Here is a 22,143-nt window from a genome sequence, read left to right on the forward strand (position 1 = left end):
TATATATATATATATATATGTTCTCACAGTGCTTAACATAGTGATCCATACTCCATGATTTCTTAGTAGAGACTCATTAACATCTTTGTGCATCTGTAGACTACAATGTCCAGGCATGATCGTGCTATAGCTATTTAGGAGAAACATGAAAACGGACTGACAGAGCAGTCTGAAGCGATAAGGGCCTAAACAAGGATGCGATCTGGTCTTGGGGATGTTTGATGGTCTTGAGGATCTTTGGGGAAAGTTGAAAATTAGGGCCTTTGAGAGCTGGTTAATAAGAGGTGACTGTCTGTTTGGCACAGGTTAGTGAATTAGCATAGTGCTAGTTCAAGAAGAGGAATTAAGAAAACTTTTCCCTTTAACAATTTGGTGTTCTCTAAAGAAGAGGATAAGCATGACTTTTGACTTAGATGACTGGCTACTGATCCACTGAGCCCCATGTCCTTGGCCTTGACCTTTCCTCCTTGGCATCAATGTACTTTCTAACTTTCCTGGCTCCAGGCACTAGCTGGGAAGCTCCTTACCTCTTTAGCGTCTAACATGTCTGTGTTCTTCTCTCTCCATATGGACAAAATTCTTCATCACTTAGGCTTAATGTCTTTGGGTGTTGTGTGTGGCTCAAGGAAGGAAGTAAACAGATTCTGAAGGTCCTACGTCTGTGTATCAGTTGTTTTTCCTTCTTCTATTTTGGTCGGGCATGTCTTCCATAGTCCAAAGGGTCAGTCAGAGTAGGAAATACCACATTTCCTAGTCCTCAAATAACTCCTGCCTGAAAGAATTCTTGATTGACTTTATAGAAAAAAAAAAAAAAACCTCAAAAATGCTTTTGGCAATCTGCAATAGGACAGATGGAAATATGCCTGGCAGGGTTTGATGTTCTAGGATGAAGTTTCCATCATCTTTTGTCTAGTCACAGAAGGTACTTTGGAGTAAGGAAAGTAAAACTGAGTTTGATGTGGGCTCATTTGGCTGGATATATGCTAGTCGGACATGTACATGTTTGGCATGGGTGTCTAGTGTTTTCTGCAGTGAATGGGGAACTGAGTGAGCATTTGATGAAGAAAACATAAGACCTCAACAATTGCAGCCATGGAAAGAAAACATTAAAATAGGAAATTAAAATCCACACATGTGTCTGTACGTATCTGTATGTGTAGACAAAAACATGTTTACAGGCCAGACTAGACCAAACCTAAAGAGAGATCTAGGTCAGATCAACCAAGCAATTGAATACAATTGGCAGGTTTACTGAGCTTAGGGGCTGAGTGAAGGTGTTCTGCAGTTTGTATTTTTGATGTGTGTTGTTAATTAATTAAATACATGCAGACTTCCTGTGAAGTAAGTCAGTGTTCCTCATTTCACGTGTGAGGAAACAAGGGCAGAAAGGATAAATAACTTGCCATTTTGCCAACGAGTAGCATCATCCTCGCCATATTGCTAGAATTTCCAGTGGGGTTTCAAAGAAAGACCTTAATTTCAAATTAGTCTGGGTTCATGTAAGACCACTTAAAAATGAAATTTTCATGTCTGGGAAGTCACTCACTTGGTCCTGCCTCAGAGGTAGATAATGGTCAGTAAGAGTCTATTTGGAAGGTGTGGGGATTTTAAGTGCTTCTCATGGTGACTTAAATTAGCACTTGTCTTGCCTTCTTAGTATAAATTTGCCATCCCTGAGTGCCACTTATGTGCTATACAGAACAAAGAGCAAGCTTGCTGGAAAATTAATTAATTCAATAATTGGTGGCAAAGGACCTTGAAAGTTTGCCAGACCCGCAGCCCAGTGTGATTTGTAGCAACAGAACAAAAAAATACCTGAGGAATGAGTTTCATGTTTCTTTTTTGGGTACAGTAATAATCAGTAACAAGGGAAAGGGGCCAGTGAAAGTAAATATTATGGATTCAGTTATCCTCTTACATGATGGGAGTTTTCCGTGTAGAGTAACCCCCTACACAAGATGGGGCACTTAGCGTGCTGGTAGAGGAACAAAGTAAACAGATTGTTACAGGACAGCTAACTGGGCTTTGGAAGCCTGAATCAATCTGCATAGATTAGTGAGGTCAGTGTGCCTCCTTAAGCCAACTGTGTAGAGAGGGCTCAGAAACCATAGAGTCTGCAGATGGAAACAGGATTTAGGAAACATCCAGGATTTGGAAGGGTAAGATGTTACCTATAGGGAGTGGTGGTGGGATGGCTGGGAAGGAGGGGAATGAAAGTCTGGTATTAGGTTAGAGAGAGGTCCTCCTGGAAGATAGGAATGTTTATGCTAGTGGGCAGTAGAAGGTTCCAGTCATGTGCTTCATTCCATAATCTGTAAATAGGTTATTACCCTTACATTTTGCCAGTGGGAAAGGGAACTAATTAATTAGAGGAACAGGGGATCTTACAGTATTGGGACACTTTGAATTTCAACGGAGAAGTTGTCAAAAGTGTTTCAGAATGAGTCAGAAGGAGCTAAATGTTTAGGGGTGCATGGTTTGCAAGTGTATGATTCATAAGGGGAATTTTGTGTGCTAAAAATGTCATTGAGTAAGTGGGCTTTTCATTTTTTTTTAGTAGCAAAACTCTAGTATGGTGTTATTATATTCAGGGAGCTATGGTTTAAAAATCTGAAACTTAAAAAACTTTGTAGATAAATTTTAATATGGTAATTTCTTATAATGACCTTTCTTAAATGAATCTTGATAAAAATGTCAGCAGGTGTTGAATGGCTGCGTAAAAAACATTATGTCAAGTTCTTAAGGGACTTCAGAAAGAATATTTATAAATATAAATATAAAGATATATTTAAAATATATCAAGATATATCAAGGATATATGAAAATACCCAAAGACTCTTTCTTTCTCTAAACTCTTTCTGGGGGTCTGTTTTATGGGAATAATCCAAATACGGAAAAGGTTAAGATGCAAAGATATTGATTAACATATTATTTACAATAGTGAAATAGGAAAAAATTCGAAATTACAACAATATCCATTTGATAAAGCATGCTATTTATGTTTAAATAACTTTATAAAATGATGATAATATAGGCTATATGAGGAATATGGAAAAAAGCATATAAACTTATGTTATTTGGAAAGATTAAAATAACTAACATTTACTTAGCATCTATTAGGTATTATCTCTGTTTTAAGTCCTTTACATGTTTAACTCACTTGATTATCACAACAATCTTAAATGGTGAGTACTATTATCACCCTCATTTTGCAAATGGAAGAACTGAGAAGGTTATATAATTTTCCAAGTTTACACAGCTAGAAAGAAGTAGAGCCAACTGGCCCCAAAGATAGGTATGAAACTATCTACCGTATAATTAAAACTATTTTATAAAGCATATATGAAGAGAGAATATGTTGATTTTCAAAAGTGAAAACACTTCTTCTATATAACCATATTTCTGCAGGATGGTGAGCTTCCGTGATGGTCTACTTAACTAGCTACATAAATGAACATGATCTTATTAAGGCTCAAAGTACTGAATGGGATGTGTGGCTCCTTTTGGGAACACCTGCAGTTCTTTTCCTGGCATGCGGGTAACCTACAGAGATAGTGTTAGCTATAGCTTACCATTTCTTTTCTCTCTCATGAGACCGGAAGAGGTGGCTGATGTTGGTGTGGATAGAGCCAAGTACAACTCTGCCAGGTGGTACTAGCCTTGGAGCACATTGTGGATCCTTAATTTCAGACTCATCTGAGACTATCTTATAATATTATTATGTGACATTTGATTGCTATTTACAGTTCACCCATCATTTTCATCATCTCATTTGATCTTCACAAAAAGATTACCTTTATTTTGCAGATGAAGAAAGTGAGATTCAAAGAGAACTCAAATTGCAAAGCCTGAATCTAAACCCTACTATTCTACTCTTTTACAGAAAGATATGCATATACACCTATAACCTCATATATATGCATATACACCTATAACCTCATAGTCCTCTATGCATGTATGTATCTGTCATCTATCTCAATTCTCTGTAACTTGCTCTTCTCACTTAATGCTATATCATATACATCTCTCCAAACTAAGATGTGACTCTGACTTGTTCTTTGAGTCGCTGCATAATAACCTGCCCTATATGGATGCACTTAGTCTATTCAACCATTCTATTCTTATGGACGTGAAGATGGTTGCAAGTTTTTGCCGTCACAAACACAACTGCAGTAAACATCCTAGTATATGTGTCCTCATGTACTGGTACTTTAATTTTTACAGGATTGATTCCCAGAAGTCAAATTGCTGAGTCAAAGGATATGTGCTTTTAAAATTTTAATATATCGTGTCAGATTCCTCTTCAAAAGGCTGGGTCAAACACTTTTCCACCATGATGTCTGGAAGTGCCTGCTTGTCTGTACCCTCATCAGCCCTGTGAGTTGTCACTCTAGTCTCTTACAGAAGAAACCCTGACTATAAATCTAGGCCTCTGTCTTTTCAGTTAAGATGTTCAAATAACAGAGACTTTGGTCAGATTTTTAAGGAATAATTATCTTTAGGAGATTATTCACAATCTAATAGACTTGGAGTCTGTTAGGAGGCTGCTTTTGGCCTCAGCCATTGCTTTGTTATACATACAACATATCAATAAATAATAACCATTATGGTCGAACATTAGAGTTGACAGTATAGTAACTTATGAACAAATCTCCTCATTAGCAGCACTATTATTTTGGTGTTTGCAGCAATCTAGTAGTCACAGCTAAGTTGAAACAAGAGCCATTATGTATGTAAGACATTTTTAGCTCATTTACTCTGAACTCGCTTTGCATACAAGAGCACTTGGCCCGCGCCATATGGTGTAATGTCAGAACAAGATGCAATTGGAAGTGAAGAGGAATAGGACCTCTTTGACGTGAGAGTGCATTATCATGTACTTGGACTCTTGTGGCTTTAGAACTGAGTTAACAATTGTTTCTGAATAGATTCAGATTTTAATTCCATCTGATCGACCCACATATTTTCTTGCTGTTGAAATGGAGGAGCTACTATCCTAATATATTTACTTATGTAGGTCTGTGTTTGTTGATTACTCGAGAGATAGAATGGTGACATTTTATCACTGGACTTATTTTCCCTTTTTACAAATTCTTGTCACTATCTCACAAGCTGAGGTTGGGGAGTTCATTACTTTGAGTGCCAGATTGGGTAGCCTTCAGCTGGCTGGCAACCATTTCCTTTTTTTTTCTAGTAATGGCGCCTTGATTTTACCCTGGGGAACTTCCCTGTGCAGAACCTCCCCCCTTCACTCCAAGGATGAGGCTCACATGCTACAAGCACCAACATCCACCCCACATCTAGTGTACCCTCCCTTAGCGCATGGTTTGTCCAGGGAGGAGCATGTAACCTGGTCCAGAACAATGACACTCCATTCTGTGACACTTGTTCGGATTAGTGGGAAGAGACAATCCCTCTCTGCAGTGATCACTTGCTCTGAGCTGAGGTAAGCCTGAAATACAAATCTCTGAGAGGATGGAGTACACCTGAGAATGAAGCCAACTCAGGGGTCTGCCAAGAGGTGGAGTGAACTTGAGTCCTGAGGATATATTTGAGCTTCTGGTTCGGGGTTCTGTGGACTTTACCATTTTGTTGGCCAATAGTTTCCCTCCCTTTCCTTATTTTTAACTTTATCCCCTTTGAGTTGAACAATGCTTTTTCTTCTATCCAGTTACATCGTAACTGATTTAGGTTTCTAAATTGTTTTGAGTTTTCTACTGCATTACATGTTTTGTTTTGTTTTGTTTTGTCTTGTTTTGAGAAAGAGAGTGAAAGAAAGAGCACATATAGGGGAAGAGGGAGAGGAAGAGAGAGAATCCCAACAGGCTCCACGCTGGGCGTGGACACAGGGCTTGATCTCACTAGTGTGAGATCATGACCTGAGCCAAAATGAGGAGTCAGATGCTTGACTGACTAAACCACCTAGGCACCTCACCTAAGATATTTTAAAGTGACTTCTAATGCAAAGTATTAATTAGATTAAGAAAGGAAACATAGATGCTGAGAGATGAGCTTCTCTTTGGCAGCTCCACAAATATAAAAAGTTAGTTTCTCTGGTTTTTCTAGTCAGTTTGTTCAGAATGTTTTTAGGTCAGGTGTTGGCATTTGAGTTTCCTTCCTCCTTGCTCAAAGTTAACAATTTTATGGACTTTTTAAATGTTTTTTGTTCTTCAGATAATAGCAGACAGAAGCTTATTACCCCAGCATGTTAAAGATTGCCCTGGGGGCTGAGAATACAGCAAAAGCTACTGTTAGTGCTAACTGCAGCCAGGTTCCTCCTTTGGGGGCCGTTTATGTGAATCACAAATGATTTCTTAGCTTGTGTTTTCCTGGCTTTTATTCCAGGCACCTAAGGCAGCTTTCGAAATTGATATTCTTTCCTCTGAGCTGAGATAGATCATATGCTAACTGTCATATGAGAGCCAATAACGGTGTTTAATTGTTTTAGAAATAAGTATAAAGGTGGGTAGGGAAACACAGCATGTTTTCCCCCAAACAGAACTGGGGGAGAGCAAGTCATCCTGTGTTTAAAGCCCAATCTGAGAAATATTTTTCTCAACAAAAGGATGTGCAAAACAAAACGAACAGTTCTCCAACAGTCTCAGAGTGGCCAAACATGGGGGCAAGGCTGGGAGTCCCCTGAAGTAGGGACATGCAGACAAGAACAGCACTGGAGGAAGAGACACACTGAAAGAGGGGTCTTTCCTTAGTTGAAACTCTGTTAAAAAGAAATTACTGGAAGAAGCAAACATTCTTAGAGATACCATTGCTATAAACTTCACACTCAAATTATGTCCCATGCGAGGTAAAAAGAAAGACTAAAAATTATCTGGAATTAACCATAAGGGAACTTGCATGAGGAAATGACACCCCAAAGCCTAGGACACAGGCGTGACAAGGATAGTGTGGAGCACACAGAATATGGTGGGCAGCGTAAGGTGAGATCTAGACAGGAACTTTAGAGTAGACACATTTCTCTCATCCCTGCCTGGCTGAGTCTCCACCAATTCCTTTTTGTTGTTGTTGTTGTTAAATAATTTTTGTTTAACATTTGTTTATTTTTTGAGAGACAGAAACAGAGCATGAGTGAGGGAGGGGCAGGGAGAGGGAGACACAGAAATTGAAGAAGGCTCCAGTCTCCAAGCTGTCAGTACAGAGCCCGATGCGGGGCTTGAACCCACGAACCTTGGGATGGTGACATTCGCCGAAGTCGGACGCTCCACTGACTGAGCCACCCGAGCACCCCAGAATCTTCACCAATTTGTAATGAGTGGAGTTGAAGAAATAATATTTGTAGATGAGTCCTAGTGGCCATATACTGTCAGTTAGTCCAAAGTCAGATGAATTTTATGTTTGCTTTGTATAATTTTTGCTTATGTTACATGTATATAGAGCACGGCTCATGATTCTCATTCCACAGAAAGAAGTCTATCATTGTAGGTAACCATTTGTAATCTTCATGAAGTCTTCAGCCTAGTGCGCCTCTTCTAAGTGATGGCCAGTATGGATGGACAGGAGGAGTGTGTCCTTGGTGAAATCATGCTCTCGTTGGGGTGAATTCCATTATACTCTGCTCTCTGGCCCATCCTCCCGCGCAATGTATTCAAGGAGGTTTGAGGCTTCCAGCCGTACTTTTTCTCCCCAAAGCCACAGACCTAGGCATATGCCATGCCAGCCCTGCGGATACTCTTTTAAAATAGCTTAACTTATTGGTGCAAGGAAGTCCCCCCAGTGGTATCTCTGCATCTCACCTGCTCATCTGGGTATGTTCTTTTTTTTTTTTTCCTTCGATTTTTTTTTTGTGGTAAAATACACAGACCATAAAATTTACCATGTTAACCAATTTTAAGTGTTCAGTTCAGTGATATTTAATATATTCATCGTGTTGTGCAATCATCACCACTATCTGTAAGTAGCTCTTTTTATCTTGTAAAACTGAAACTGCTTACCCATCAAACAATAACTCCCCATTTCTCCCTCCCTCCAGCTCCTGGCAACTACCATTCTACTTTCTGTCTCTATGATTTTTTTGTTTGGCTCTTCTCTTTATAACATTTTAGCTGGTCAGGGAAACTGGGAGGTGGGGCAAGGTGGTCAAAATAAGGAACTGTCGGATATACAACGAGGAAGGATGGGACCTGTACTCTGTTAAGCATCCAGCAGAATTAATTATAGGATCTTGCACAAGTTCCTTAACCACATTGTCCTCGGTTTCCTCATTTGTAAAATGGGGATAATAACAACATGTTGCCACATATGACTTTTATGATGAAGAAAGTATTGTACATGTAAAATATACAGAGCAGTACCTGGCATATACTAAGTAAGCACTAAATAAATTTTAGTGATAGCGATGATAATGGTCTCTCATTAGGATAATTAACATCAGTTGATTCAGCCAAGTGAAACAGAATATGAAGTTATAGCTGACAGTGGGGCTAGAAATTCAGTTGTAAAGATGGTTTGGTTGTTCAAATGGCATGTACACTATTTCATGTTTACGCCAGCTCATTCACATTGTGTAGACTTGCAATGTTATTTTCTGTTGAAAGCAACCTATGACAATGTGAAGGATACAAACAAATCAACATTTCTCACGTGGGAGGAAACCCATATGTCTATCACTGAGGTCAACGATCATGTTAGCGACCATACTATTAGGTGAAAAGTTTCTCTGGCTATTACCAGAGAAAGTATCCAAGGAGCTATGATAAAACTGCTGTTAGAAAAATTGACATTTTCTGTGCATATGACATCACTGCTTACAACTTGGGCTTTGAAGAGTTCAAGAGATGATATGGCTTGAGATTGAAAGGCCAAACTGAGCCTGTACTTACTTATGCCCCACTTGTGCTTTGCAGACAGTGGCTAGAGCATTTTTTAATTCCACTCCTACCTTGATGCTGTTATTTGTTTCCATGACACTAGTTCTGGGAATGGCACCAGGCACATTCAGCATCTGCAAGTGATGGATTAGATAGTAATTGATGTGTGTTACGAAACTCACATCTGGGCCTTCCACCAACTGAGAGTCAGTTTGATTTGATCTGGCAAAAGGAGTTTCAAAGCATTTGGTTTTTAAATTATAGTGATTTATTGAAAAGTGCCTCTTAAGATGACTATCAGCTGGTAGCAGGTTGAGTTCCCAGAAAAAATGTGCTTTCTTTGTCCTGATTTCCCCAAATGGCAAACCCACTAGAGCACCCCTCTTCAACATGGCCTCCTGGGGCTATCTCTTCCTGTTGTTGAATATGCTGCCTACAGATAGGATTGCTGATGCTAAGATTGTAGAACACTATGCTGTAAGTTTATTTTGTTTCCTGGATAATACTTGGATTACCAAAACTGTGGGAAGAAAGTACTCTGATGATAAAGATGGAATTTTTAAAATCTTCATAAATTTATGTGAACAGGTTGTTTTTTTTTTCAATTCAAAATAGCATTTGCCCTACAAAAATTGTCATGCCTTAAATTCTGTTTTCCTACATTTCTCTCATTCTGTCATGTTATCTTCCTAGTATACAACCTATAAGCATTGACTATCTTTCTTCTCACTCAATCCCTCCTTCCCTAGCAAAACCTGCAGAAATCTATCAGCCATTTATTCATGATTTTAGATTTTGCCTTCGTATGGTTAAGTTTCTGTCCATATTTGACCTTTTCTGGGTATTTTCACTTTAGGCTTTTTATTTTTGGTTGGGAAATGAAAGGTTCTTCTCTGTTAAAGGAATTTCAAGCATCATTGAGCAGCAAGACAGTCTTTCTGGAACTGGGTAAGACAGGTTTTTGATATTCTAGATCTTGTAAGACAGATGCTGGAGGTAAACCTGATTTAATCACACTGGAGGCATCTGAAAGAGAACCATCAGGAATCACCTTCTGCTCAGCTATGGCTGCTGGAAGCTTGGATCAGATGAGGAATGACATGTTTTGGTCATTAGATATATCTCCTATGTAAATTCCCAGGGACGTGCTTCTCAGACCTTAATGTGCATATGAATCACCAGGTACCTTGTTCAAATACTGAGTTAGTAGATTTGGCATTGGATCTGAGATTCTACATATCTGGATTCATCCCATGTGATGCTAGTGTGGTTGGTCCCTAGGCCATACCATTAGAGTAGCAAGGGTGTGGAGGGTTCTACTTTTGCAAATCTTCTTCGTTGTCTCTTCTTGATCTTATTCTCCTTTTCCTGAGATTAAGTTTATATAGGTATACATTATGGCATCTTTAATGTTATTGTTACTAGTAATTGTAACATTCCAAAAAATAATTCCTTTAAAATAATCAAATAGCAAATGGAAAATTATTCATTCAGAAAATATTTATTAAACACTCACAATGTGTATTTTTCTACATACTGAGCATATAGGAATGAACAAGACAAAACCCTGTTTTCATGGAACTTTTGTTATACGTGGATAAGTAAACAACTACCAACCAGTAAATAAATATATACAGCATACCAGATGAAGGTAGTGCTATGCAGAAAAATAGGTGAGGATGAGGAATAGAGAGTGAGGGGGAAGGGTGGGGAAGATGTAGGTCCATGGTAGGGTTATTTCCCTCCTCTTCAAACTACAACAAAGCTTAAACTATTAAATTAATTATTAAACACACTCATTATGTAATTCAAATACTGGGAACCCAAGGAAAGATTTACTGAATGAAAACAGAAAGTTGTATTTTCTCACTGCCAAAAAATCTGAGTTTGCAAATCTCAGAATTAGCATATATCAAATTGCATGGTTGTCCCTAGGAGTAAACCACCTGACATGTATGAACTCTTCCAGGCTACTAGGGCACCACTTTATATTTTCCCATCAGTACTTCTAAGTAGTCTAGAACATTAATGACTTCAGAAAAGAAATCAACAAACTTTAAAAAAAAAAAAAGGCTTAATATCAAGAACCTACTTAGAATAGAACCACATGAATATAGTCAACCGACCTTTGACAAAGGAAGAGTAAAGCAAATATAGTTGTCTTCTTCTTCTTCTTCTTTTAGAGTTTATTTCTTTATTATTTTTAATGTTTTTAAAGAATTTATTGTCATGTTAGCTAACATACAGTGTATACAGTGTAGTCCTGGCTTTGGGAAGAGATTCCCATGACTCATCACTTACATACAACACGCAATGCTCATCCGAACAAGTGCCCTCCTCAGTGCCCACCACCCATTTTCCCTGTCCTCCACCCCTCCCACCCCATCAATCCTCAATTTATTCTCTGTATTTAAGAGTGAGCAAAGATAGTCTTCTAACAAATGGCACTGAAACAACTAGACATCCACGTGCAAAAAAACAAATCGACACATAAACCTTACACTACTTCACAAAAATTAACTCAGCATGGTTCATAGATCTAAATGTAAGATGCAAAATTGTGAAAGTCCTAGAGGGTAACATTGGAGACAATCTAGATGAGACTGGACTTTATGTATAATACCAAAGGTATGATCCATGAAATATATAACTGATAAGCTGGATTTCATTAAAATGAAAGCCTTGTGCTCCATAAAAGACAATGTTTAGAGATTGGGAAGACAATCCACAGACTGGGAGAAAATAGTGCAAAAGACACATCTGATAAAGCACTGTTATCCAAAATATACAAAGAACCCTTAAAGCTCAGCAAATAGAAAACAAACAACCTGATTAAAAATTGACCCAATAAGGGATGCCTGGGTGCTTAGTTGGTTAGGCATCTGCCTTTGTCTCAGGTCATGATCTCATGGTTTGTGAGTTCGATCTCCACGTTGGGCTCTATACTAACAGCTCAGAGCCTAGAGCCTGCTTCAGATTCTGTGTCTCCCTTTCACTCTGCCCCTTCCCCACTTACACTCTGTCTCTCTTTCTCTCTCTCAAAAGTAGATAAGCATTAAAAAATGAAAAAATAAATTGGGTCAAAAATCTTAACACTTCACCAAAGGAGATATATAGGTGGTAAATAAATAAACAAAAAATGCTTCACATCATATGCAAATTAAAACACTGTGATACCACTATGTACTTATCAAAATGGCCAAAATCCAGACCACTGACCATACCAAATGCTAGTGAGGATATAGAACAAAAGGAACTCTCAGTCACTGCTGAGGAGATTGCAAAATGGTACAGTTGCTTTGGAAGGCAGTGTGGGGGCTTCTTACAAAATGAAACATATTCTTGCCACTGAATCCAACAATCATGAACCCTAAGATATACTGTGGACTCTGAATGACTGTGGTGTGTGTGTGTGTGTGTGTGTGTGTGTGTGTGTGTGTAGGTCTATCAGTCTGGTGGAAGGTGTTGGTAATGGGGGAAGCTATGTAAGTGTGGGGACAGGGGTACACAGGAAATCTCTAGATCTCTTTTCAGTTTTGCTGTGAAGCCAAAACTGCTCTAAAAAAAGACCCTATTTCATCCCTTTCCTCACTTCACTGATTAGAGGGTCTGACATACCCATATGTTGCTTTCAGTATACCTAACAAGCCCCACCTCCTCATTTTACAGATGAAGATCCTGAGGTGAAAAGGGTGGGAACTTAATGACCACAACTCCACTGGTGATCTGTGGGAGCTGGGACCCTGAAAGTCTCTCTAAATTAGCAGCTTCCTGGTCTCCTCTCTGCACTGTTGCCTCTGGCAAGGCGTGCTTCAATAGATAGAATTGCATAGAGTTTTAAATACAATGCTCTTAAGACCTTTCAGGGAAAAGATCAAACAAGTATGCTAATTCAGCCCTCCCCCTCCTTTTTTCTCTCCAAGACTCTGATCAAATAGTGTGGATTCCTAGCCTGCCTGTACAGGGTTTATGCCAGAGCATCTGTACTTGGTTGGTGCCAAGCTCAGGAAATACCAACAACAACAACAACAACAACAACAACAACAACAATAAATCGGCATCTTTTAAGTTAATATCATTTTTTGAAAACTAGAATTGATGATGGTGCGATATGGCCAGTATGTCTGGTCAAAACACAAGAATCCCTTCAGAGAAAAACAGCTGGTACTATAAAGCACACTTTTGAAAAAGAAAATAAAAAGAATGAAGTCACTTCTGAGCAATTTTTCCGTGGCAAGAATACTCAATTTGTGTCATCACTCTAAAAATTAGCAAATCGAGAATGCTTGTTTACATTTAGAAACCAGAACCGATGATACTGACATGAAATGAGCACTTTGGGCGCAGGTTCTTGAATGGGTGGGTTGCTGGAGCGCTGGTGATCCCAGTGTGAGCTTTCTGCCCTTGGGCTGTCCAATTACACTGGCAAATAAGATAGGTAAGAAGCAAGCAAAAACCATCTGGGCAATATGTCTTCCTAATTTAAGGTTGGTTTTTGTTTGTTTTGTGATTCTAACCGTTAGTTTTACCTTTATTTGATCCTTCAGCTAGGGAACTTGAACTGGTTTGAGTTTATCTTTGTTTGAAGTCTATGTATGTACAACAAAGAAAATTAATGTAGAGAGTATTTCCTGTTGCTGAAGGTTTCTCTTTCCTTCCTTCCTTCCTTCCTTCCTTCCTTCCTTCCTTCCTTCCTTCCTTCCTTCCTTCCTTCTTTCTTTCTTTCTTTCTTTCTTTCTTTCTTTCTTTCTTTCTTTCTTTCTTTCTTTCCTTTTCTTTCTTTCTTTCTTTCTTTCTTTCTTTCTTTCTTTCTTTCTTTCTTTCTTTCCTTTCAACAGCAAATCTCTCTTGTAACTATTCACTGATCATTTCAGAAGCATCATGTGAATTATACCAATGGTAATTCTTTTAGAAAGATAAAATTTTTAGGTTTTTGCCAATTGAAGTATTCAGTGTAAAAACAGATTTCTCCAAATGTAGCAAATTGTTGGTTCATTTACTAACCATGTTTGTTTCATGTATTTGCATTTGCCAGACAAACACTGAGAATATATATTTTAATTTTATTGCAAAACTACCATTTCAAGGCATACCGTGAAATTATAATTTATGTTCCTGAGATTTTTGTAGTTTTAGAATGATCATTTCAATTTAGCCCTGGGTACCTTATACCATTATGCTAGGAACACTTCCAGTTTAAACATATATAATTTATTTTTAACAGATTTTGCTTGGAGTACACAAATGAAATGTAACAGTCATTACAGAGATTGTCTTAGTTCATTTCCTAAACATGAATCCATGTCCTCCATTTCCCTTATTCTGTGCCTGACTCCCTGGCTGGGCTTCTATTCTCTGCTTTGATGCAAATTGCAAGTGGAAGGGGACTCTGAGCATGAAGTCCCTTTTAGGGGACGTTCTTGGCAAATGGGATGTGTGCATCACTCAGATATTCTGTATTTTTAGATAGTTCTTTCTGAAAAATCCAATTTAAAAATTGATCTTTTCTCCATTCCTAGCCACCTTACCCATGGAATCTGTCTTTACTTTCCAAGCCCCCAGACAGACAGCCTTGATCTTGAGACTTTTTCTTTTTGGAAGATGAGGATTCTATTTTTTGAAGTTATTTTACCTTTATTCAGAAAAAGTTATTCAAACTCAACTTCTAACGAGAGTCCTCTTTCTCTCTCAAGCAGCACAGATCAAACAAAGGCGGAGGTTCTGCGTGCCACGGCTCCATGGGTTTGCAGCAAGAATCACACACAGCATTGACTCTATAAATTTAAATAATGTAAAAACATTTTGTGATAGGCTTTGTATTGAACCTATGCCTAGCAAGTTTTGTCCTCTCAGTATTTCCACTGGGTTTGGATTACCTTTGCGCACCGAATCTTTGTGGCTTCCTATGTATGGTCAAACTTAGTATAGCTGGTATACAGAATATTTCCTTTTTTCTCTGCTTAGAAGAATGTTTGAGGAAGGTCTCACAGTGTAAAGCTGTTTGTTGCATGGACAGATTTTATGCCATTTGAAACTGGAATTATGTAAAGCAGTTATCGGGAGTGTAACTGAGTGTTTGGACTCAGCAAAGAGGCGGGGCTTGCAAATTAGGTTTTCATCAGAAGGGAATAAAAGTGTCCAAGGGATTAAGGTAGCAGAGTACGCTTTGCAGATTTGTATGCACCATGTACTGAGCTTTCAGAAGATGCCATAAGGACTTGTAGAACTTCCCTGGCAGAAGCTGAAAAAATAAAAATGAATTCTGTGAGTGTTACGGGTTGTTAGGTGATTTTGCTTCAGGCTATCAAATAAAAATGGCACATGTCATTAGCCTTATGGAGACAGAGTTTTAAATATCTTTTTTTCAAAATTATGTTCTCTTGTAATTTATTCTGCGGTCCTTTTTATTTGTCTCATATTTCTGAAAGAGGTCTGTGACTGGGGTGGGGGGGTGCCCAAGGGATCATCCCTCTTATAATCTGACATGTTGAATTTTGTATAATCCTCATATTTTTTTCCTTTGATATTGGATACTGTCCAACTGCTGAATTAATTCTACTGTTAAAAAAAAACAAATCAAAACAAAAGTCTCCTTAAGAGAGCAAAACCCTTAAATACGGCTGTGTGTCTTTGCAAAGCAAAAGCCTGAGTGTCAGATTTGAAGAACTACAAATATTTAGCACAAGATGAGATGCTCTGGCCTCTTCAGGGATGACATTTTGATGGTGCTTTCAGCTTTTGTTCATGCACACGGCCTCTATTATCTTGGATATTCCCTCTACAGAGGAGAAAGATGAAGTGTATCTTCACATGGAGGCACATGTGTAATAAGAAGGTGGAAATGACTTCAGTGCATAAAGGTCTGCCAAGCACTGGCCTGCAGGCTCTCATTACATAGAGGTTGGAGGAGAGCAATAAAAAGATCAAATTCAGCAGAGATAAACGGCATGCGTCATCTTAACTGATCGATAACCAGCTTCTGAGAGTAACCAATGTCAGCTGATCTGGGTCCGTCTCCCCTAGACACTCCAAGGAGTGAAGATCACATCCATTTTGAGCTGAGAGGACTTTAAAGCCAGAAAAACCTATAGGGATGCAGGCATGCTGTGATGATTTCTCTATAACATTTTGAGGTTTGCTGTGCTGATAGAAATAGAATAATTTCACCAAGACAAGCAGTGTGAATTAAAAAAAAAAAAGAAGATAAATTATGCCATTATTGCCACATTTTTCACAGCCACCCTACTAAACACTGACATTTTAAGAGAAGTTTATATAAAGAGGAACATTATTTTTGATACAATCCTGAACTTGTGTGTTACTAAATACTGGAGAACAGTCTGAGCATGTTCTGACTAGAACAAAGTCTTAGAGGTGGCTTCCAGTCAAGCATAGCTACATATTTCATTTAGACATTTCTAGAATGAAACGAGAGAGAAGTTTTAAGAGGCCTTAAACCCTATCTCCCCACCCGCTCAAGTATAAATTTAGATAAGTGTAATGTACAGAAAATAAGCATCCAAATAGACTCATTTGATTATATGGCTTTTCTGTCTAGGAATTATGGAAACAAGATGCTTTATTTGATCTTGGGTTATAATATTACTGAAAGTTTTTGCTAAGGTTAATAAAAAGGAAATTCAATAGATACATTAAAATGTCTGAAACAGGCTTGTGAGTTAGGACACTGAGCTCACTGCACTTAAAGCTTGGAAGTCAGAACTCTGACGCCACTCAGCAGTGTGTGTGTGTGTGTGTGTGTGTGTGTGTGTGTGTGTGTGTGTGAAGTGGGAAGTTGCTCCAGGAAATCTCTTTTGCTCAATATTTTAGAGCATGTTGCTTCAGAGAAGCACCTTTTCATTGGCATTTAAACTCTTTTATTATTACAAGTTGGTGTAAGAATGACCATTTTCTTTTCTGGAGACTATTTACTACCATTCTCATTAATATTTAAACATTGGGAAGCAAGGAAGGCCTATTAAGGTCATCTCAAGGATTGTTTCAAAATCTGTGACAATTTGAATCAAAATTTCCTCTGAGAAAACTTGGAAAACCTGTCTAGCTAGAAAGCTTTTCTTCTTCCTTCCCCACCCCTTCCTAAAGTTCTTCTGAATTGTGAGCCCAGGGCAAGTTTAATTATAATTAGTTAATGTCAGTTAATTAGGTAATGTTCATATAGTGCTTTGAAGATGAAAAGTGTTTTAGAAATGCTAAGTGCTATCATAATTAATATTAGCAAAGGGGGAAAAGTCAGCATGGTGAACACTTTTGGAAGCTGCAGAATTTGAACGTGAGATGCTTGGTGCCACCATCTCATCTGTTCCTGACAGAAGGGGAAGCAGCCTTTTGTCTTTATTGTTTGGGTGTCCAGAGCTCCTATCCTCTGTCTTTCCCTGTCCAAATATGTATACTTGAAAACATACTCACACACAAGTCTGCTCACACACATAGCTCGCTTTCAATGTGAAGTAGGCTCATGTGTATTTCTGAACTCGAAGATATTTGATAGGTTCCAACTCCTAAATGTTTTCTTTAATCTCTCTTATTCCATATTTCAGAAGAAAACAATAGAAAATTAACAAGAACAGAAAGGACCACTGTTCTTTAGATTATGTAATTTATTGAAGGAAATGAACCTGCCAAGTAAAAGGTTGCATCTTCTACTTTCAGACATAGGGTATCATAGGTTATAACTGAGATGCAAATTTTGGAGGCACATGGCTCCTAAGTTTTAAAATACAAGGCTGTCCTGTGTACTTGCAGAACAGAAAGCATTTGTGGGTCATGCCACATCTGGATGGGACTTCACTCGACTTGTTCTTAGGTGTGCTGATAGCTGATATATGATCAATATATGTTGTGACACACAGGTGGAGGGAAGCAGGCCCTGGCCTGAGCTAAGCCCAGGTGAGGATGGAGGTAGCTATTTGGACAGTAGTGCTAATTGGAGGCAGTGCCTTTCTCCAGTCTGTCCTCCAAACAGAAATCCCATTTCTTGTAGATTTAATTTTGATGAGGATTATAATAAATAATACAGTAAGGCTTGGGATATTGGAATGAAATAAATCAGTATATGGCGATCAAGACTTTAAAGGGTGGAAAGAAGACATTAAGGATCAACATTGCCATCTCACAGTGGGCTTCTACAAAGGAAGTGTAGATGTTTGAGTGATTCAAGTTCACGGAAAGTCATATGGGAAACTCTCACTACATGATTCCTTACTTCTTTCTTTAGCACACTGATTCCTTGCTTGCTTTCCTTAATATAAATTGTTTAGGTGGCAATAATACCAGGAAAATGGCATAGATGTATCTTGGACTTGAGTTAAATTATTCCCAAGCGTCCAAATTGGTTTCTTACTGTTTGGTGGAGTAATTTGTGCATCTCACTAAAGGGCTAATGAACACTTCACTTTGGCGCTTGGAAATAGACACATTCAGATCATGTTAATCAAACATAATTAACTTTCAAGGAAGGAGGCTGGAAGAATGGGCCAAAACAAATATGCTGAAATAGAACAGAGATGAATGCAAAGTCCTACGGTTAAAAAATATCAACTTCACATACATAGAACAGCTATGTGGTTTATTAAAACAAAGTAAGACAAAACAGTATCCACACAGCATTAAAGGCTTTAGTTGACTAAAAGCTCCACATGCATGCAGCAATGTGACCAGAATGCGAAACAGTCAGGATACCTCAGTGTCACAGAGCAAGTGTCCAGCACCGAGGCTATAGGAGGGCTGCTCTGGTGAGACCACATCTCTAGAAACAAGTTTTCCTGGTCTTTGAGTTTTTAGAATGCTTGAGTGTCTTTCAGAAGAATAGTTGAACTGGGAAAGATTTAGCCTAGAAACGTAAAGTATCTAGAAATAGGATGCTGTTTTATTTATTTATGTTTTTTATTTTAATCTTTTAAGAGAGGCATTGAGAACATGAGCAGGAGAAAGGGCCAGAAGGAGAGAGAGAGAATCTCAAGCAGGCTCCATGCTCAGCATGGAGTCTGACTCACAACTAGATCTCACAGCCCTGGGATCATGACCTGAGCTGAAATCAAGAGCCAAACACCCAACCGATTGAACCACCTGGGAGCTCTGATAGGATAGCATTTTAAATTTTTTAAAAATTGGGGGCGGGGCATCTGGGTGTTCAGTTGGTTAAGCATCTGACTTTGACTCGGGTCGTGATCTCATGGTTTGTGAGATCAAGCCCCACATCCGTGGGCTCCAGCCCCACTATGGTCTCCACTCTGACAGTACAGAGCCTGCCTGGGGTTATGTCTCTCCGTCTCTCCCTGCCCCTTGCTCACCAGCACCCTCTCTCTCTCAAAAATAAATAAAAACATAAATAAACTGTTTCAAAAAGTTTTTTTAAATATTATAAAGCCTAACATCTGGAGCTGAGATTAGGCCCAGAATGACTATGGCCAAGGAAGAAATGACCATGCAAGCTTATGTTTCTGGACCTTAAATCCTTCCATACATCAACCCAGACCTTCTCCCTCATGCTATTCCTCACTGCTCCTTTATCAGAATCCTTTGCCATCTGCCCTGGCTTGCCTCACGGTTCCCCAAATGCACCTTCTCAGTTCCCTGGAAAGCTTTCCCTCCCATTTATGTTGTCCCTCCTGCTTTTCTGCCCAGTTGAATCCTTCAAAGTCTTGCCCAGTCTTTCTCAATCTTGGCTACATATTAGAATTACCTAGAGAGCTTTTAAAAATCCTATGCCTGGGCTCTCCTTCCAGAGATTCTAATGTAATTGGTTTGGGGTGGAGCCCAGGCATCAGTATTATTTTAAAGATCTCCAGGTGATTTTAATGGGAACCTGGTGTTAAGGACCACCCGTTGAGTCCCAGCTGGACTTTGGTGATGCATTGCTCTTTTTCACTTATTCCTCTGAACTCCTGCTGAGAAACTCACGTGCAGTTAATATTATGTCTGATTTAATTCATGCAACAAGAAAACCCCACCTGCTTTCTATTGTTAATCATCTTTCAGGGTGCATACGTCTCACTTCTTTAGCTGAACCCTCAGACCTTTGGACGTGTCTTCTATTCCATGCTCCTTTCTGTCCAGTACAATACACAGCACAATACCTTACCCGTGGGAGTGTGCATAGATGAGTTTTTCTTTATTCTAGAAAATCAATAAATATCTCTTGCTTAATTAGCAAATAAAATATGATGTTTGATAGTTGATGCTAAAGTTACACAAATCATTATATCCAGAGCTGTCTATGAGAAAAGAGTGGGCCATGGGGCACCTGGGCATCTCAGTCTGTTAAGCATCCGGATTCAGCTCAGGTCATGATCTCGTGGCTCATGAGCTGTGCCAACAGCTCAGAACCTGGAGCCTGCTTTGCATTCTGTGTCTCCATCCTGCTCTGCCCACCTGCTCCCTCCTGCCACTTGTGTGCTCTCTCTCTCTCTCTCAAAAATACATAAAAACATTTTTTAAAAATGTAAGGAAAAGAATGGGCCATGAAAGTTTAGCTAAACTATTGGGTGAGGACACAACAAGATAGGAAATAAAGAGTACTTTGGTTGCCTTCATTTTTGCAGTAGATACAACAGAGTAACTGTGATAGCTCACCAAATGTACCACCTGAAAGACACAGAGTAACTGGGAATGGCCCACCCTAGAATGGCTTAGCATGACTTTACTTCTGGGTAGTTGGGTCAAGAGGCTGGGACAGGGCCAGATTATTTCTGGCTGATGGGGCTATCTCTGCTTTCTTTATTATCTGAGGGAGGGTGGCATTTTGAATTGTTGTACTGAATTTTGATTTATTCCTACAGGTGGATTTGTGCAAGCCAGAACAGGAACTAATGCCAAGAGACTGATGGAGTAACTAAGCTGTTAATAAATTCCAGTGCCACTGAATAATAATACTTTGTATTTATATAGCGTCTTTCTTGGAGGAGCTCAAAGTACTTTATGGGCTCTGAAAGTTAATCAAGTTGGGAATTTTTCAATCACTGTGGAAGTGAGATCCAGAGCTCCAAACCCCCAAGCTGTAAAACTTGCTTTCCTTATTTTATGCATGTGGACCCTGTTAGATGGGGGACCTAAAGAAGCCTGAGGCTCTTTGGCCTTGGAGACATTGTAACATGAAGTGAACTGAAATTCATTTCTAGCCAGCTAGAATAAGATGAGCATCCAAACAATGTTTAAAATATTTTAACAAAAACATTGAAAAACATCATATGCAGCTGTCTGGCATTACTTTGTCATCATGACAATCGCTGAAATATAGTGATCCCTGTGTTTGTGTTAGTTATTATAGGAATAATTGTGAGGAAGAAGAGTACATTTTACTTTAATTTTGTTTGTTGGAATTTTCTTGTTTCTCTTTATTCTAATATGTGTCATCTCTGAGTAATAAAAAGGAATGGGGAAGTAGAAAATACTTCCCTGCGCTAAGCTATGGCATGAGATAATTTTATTTCAGACTTTTGGCTAATAATGAGATTCATGCAAATGATCCATGTCATCAAAGACTACTGACATGAACTTAATCTTCAAATTTGACCTGTGGGCTGTTGCAGCCCTTGCTTTGGAACCGCTTCCTTAACATTTGGACTTGGAAGTTTTATTGTGGAGCTGGATTTTGTTTCGGCAACCACTTTTTTTTTTCTGGGGTCCTCGGGTCTTGAAACGAGTTACATGTAGCAAGGTTTTATGTATCTCCTAAAGAGCCAGATGGAATTGACTTTGAGCATCTGCCATATTGTAGTGGAGTAGGTCTTCCAAAATTAGAATATCAGCTCTTCATCCAAAGAGACTTTGTAATTCCAAGTATAGTGCAATGAAAATCACTGGGCTCAGTAAGCATTGGTTGATTGGTTTTCTTAATACAGGATTTTCCAGAGTGAGATGAGTAGCATTGTGATGGTCAAAATGATTTTAGATGGGGCTGGAGCCCTACATTTCCTAAAGTGGAATCACATAGAAAGTTATTCTTTTCCCAATTCTCCTTCCATTTTTTGGATTATAGAAAGAAGTCAGGCTTAGCTGGGTACTGGCATGACTTTAACACCACTACCTTTGAAACAAAAACAGTGAGCCTCAGCCTTTCCACTAGCATGTAGAGAGAATTTATTGTAACATTGTTTAATATAACATTGTTTGGTCTTTGGTATAACTTATACTGGTTTTCCACTTTTGGTAATGATATAAGGTATCTTTTAAATAAATTGAGGTAGAAAAAAATGAAGATATTTAAAGAAAATATTAAACAACTGCACAGGTGGTATGTATATGTTACAAAAATTAGTTTATAAAACTGACTAAATTCCCTTACCATTTGGGTTTATTG

General features: G+C 38.7%; 1 long non-coding RNA gene across 1 annotated transcript; it reads left to right on the plus strand.

Moving 5' to 3' along the window:
• The first annotated feature begins 2,089 nt into the window (after positions 1-2,089).
• On the plus strand, positions 2,090-21,127 carry LOC120240012. Its single transcript, XR_005530560.1, has 3 exons — positions 2,090-2,159; positions 4,225-4,377; positions 20,624-21,127. It is a non-coding gene; the product is annotated as an uncharacterized LOC120240012 (long non-coding RNA).
• Positions 21,128-22,143: the final 1,016 nt, after the last annotated feature.

Source organism: Hyaena hyaena, unplaced genomic scaffold (assembly GCF_003009895.1).
Source record: "Hyaena hyaena isolate Hyena2069 unplaced genomic scaffold, ASM300989v1 scaffold_246, whole genome shotgun sequence".
In the NCBI taxonomy this organism is placed as follows: Eukaryota; Metazoa; Chordata; class Mammalia; order Carnivora; family Hyaenidae; genus Hyaena; species Hyaena hyaena.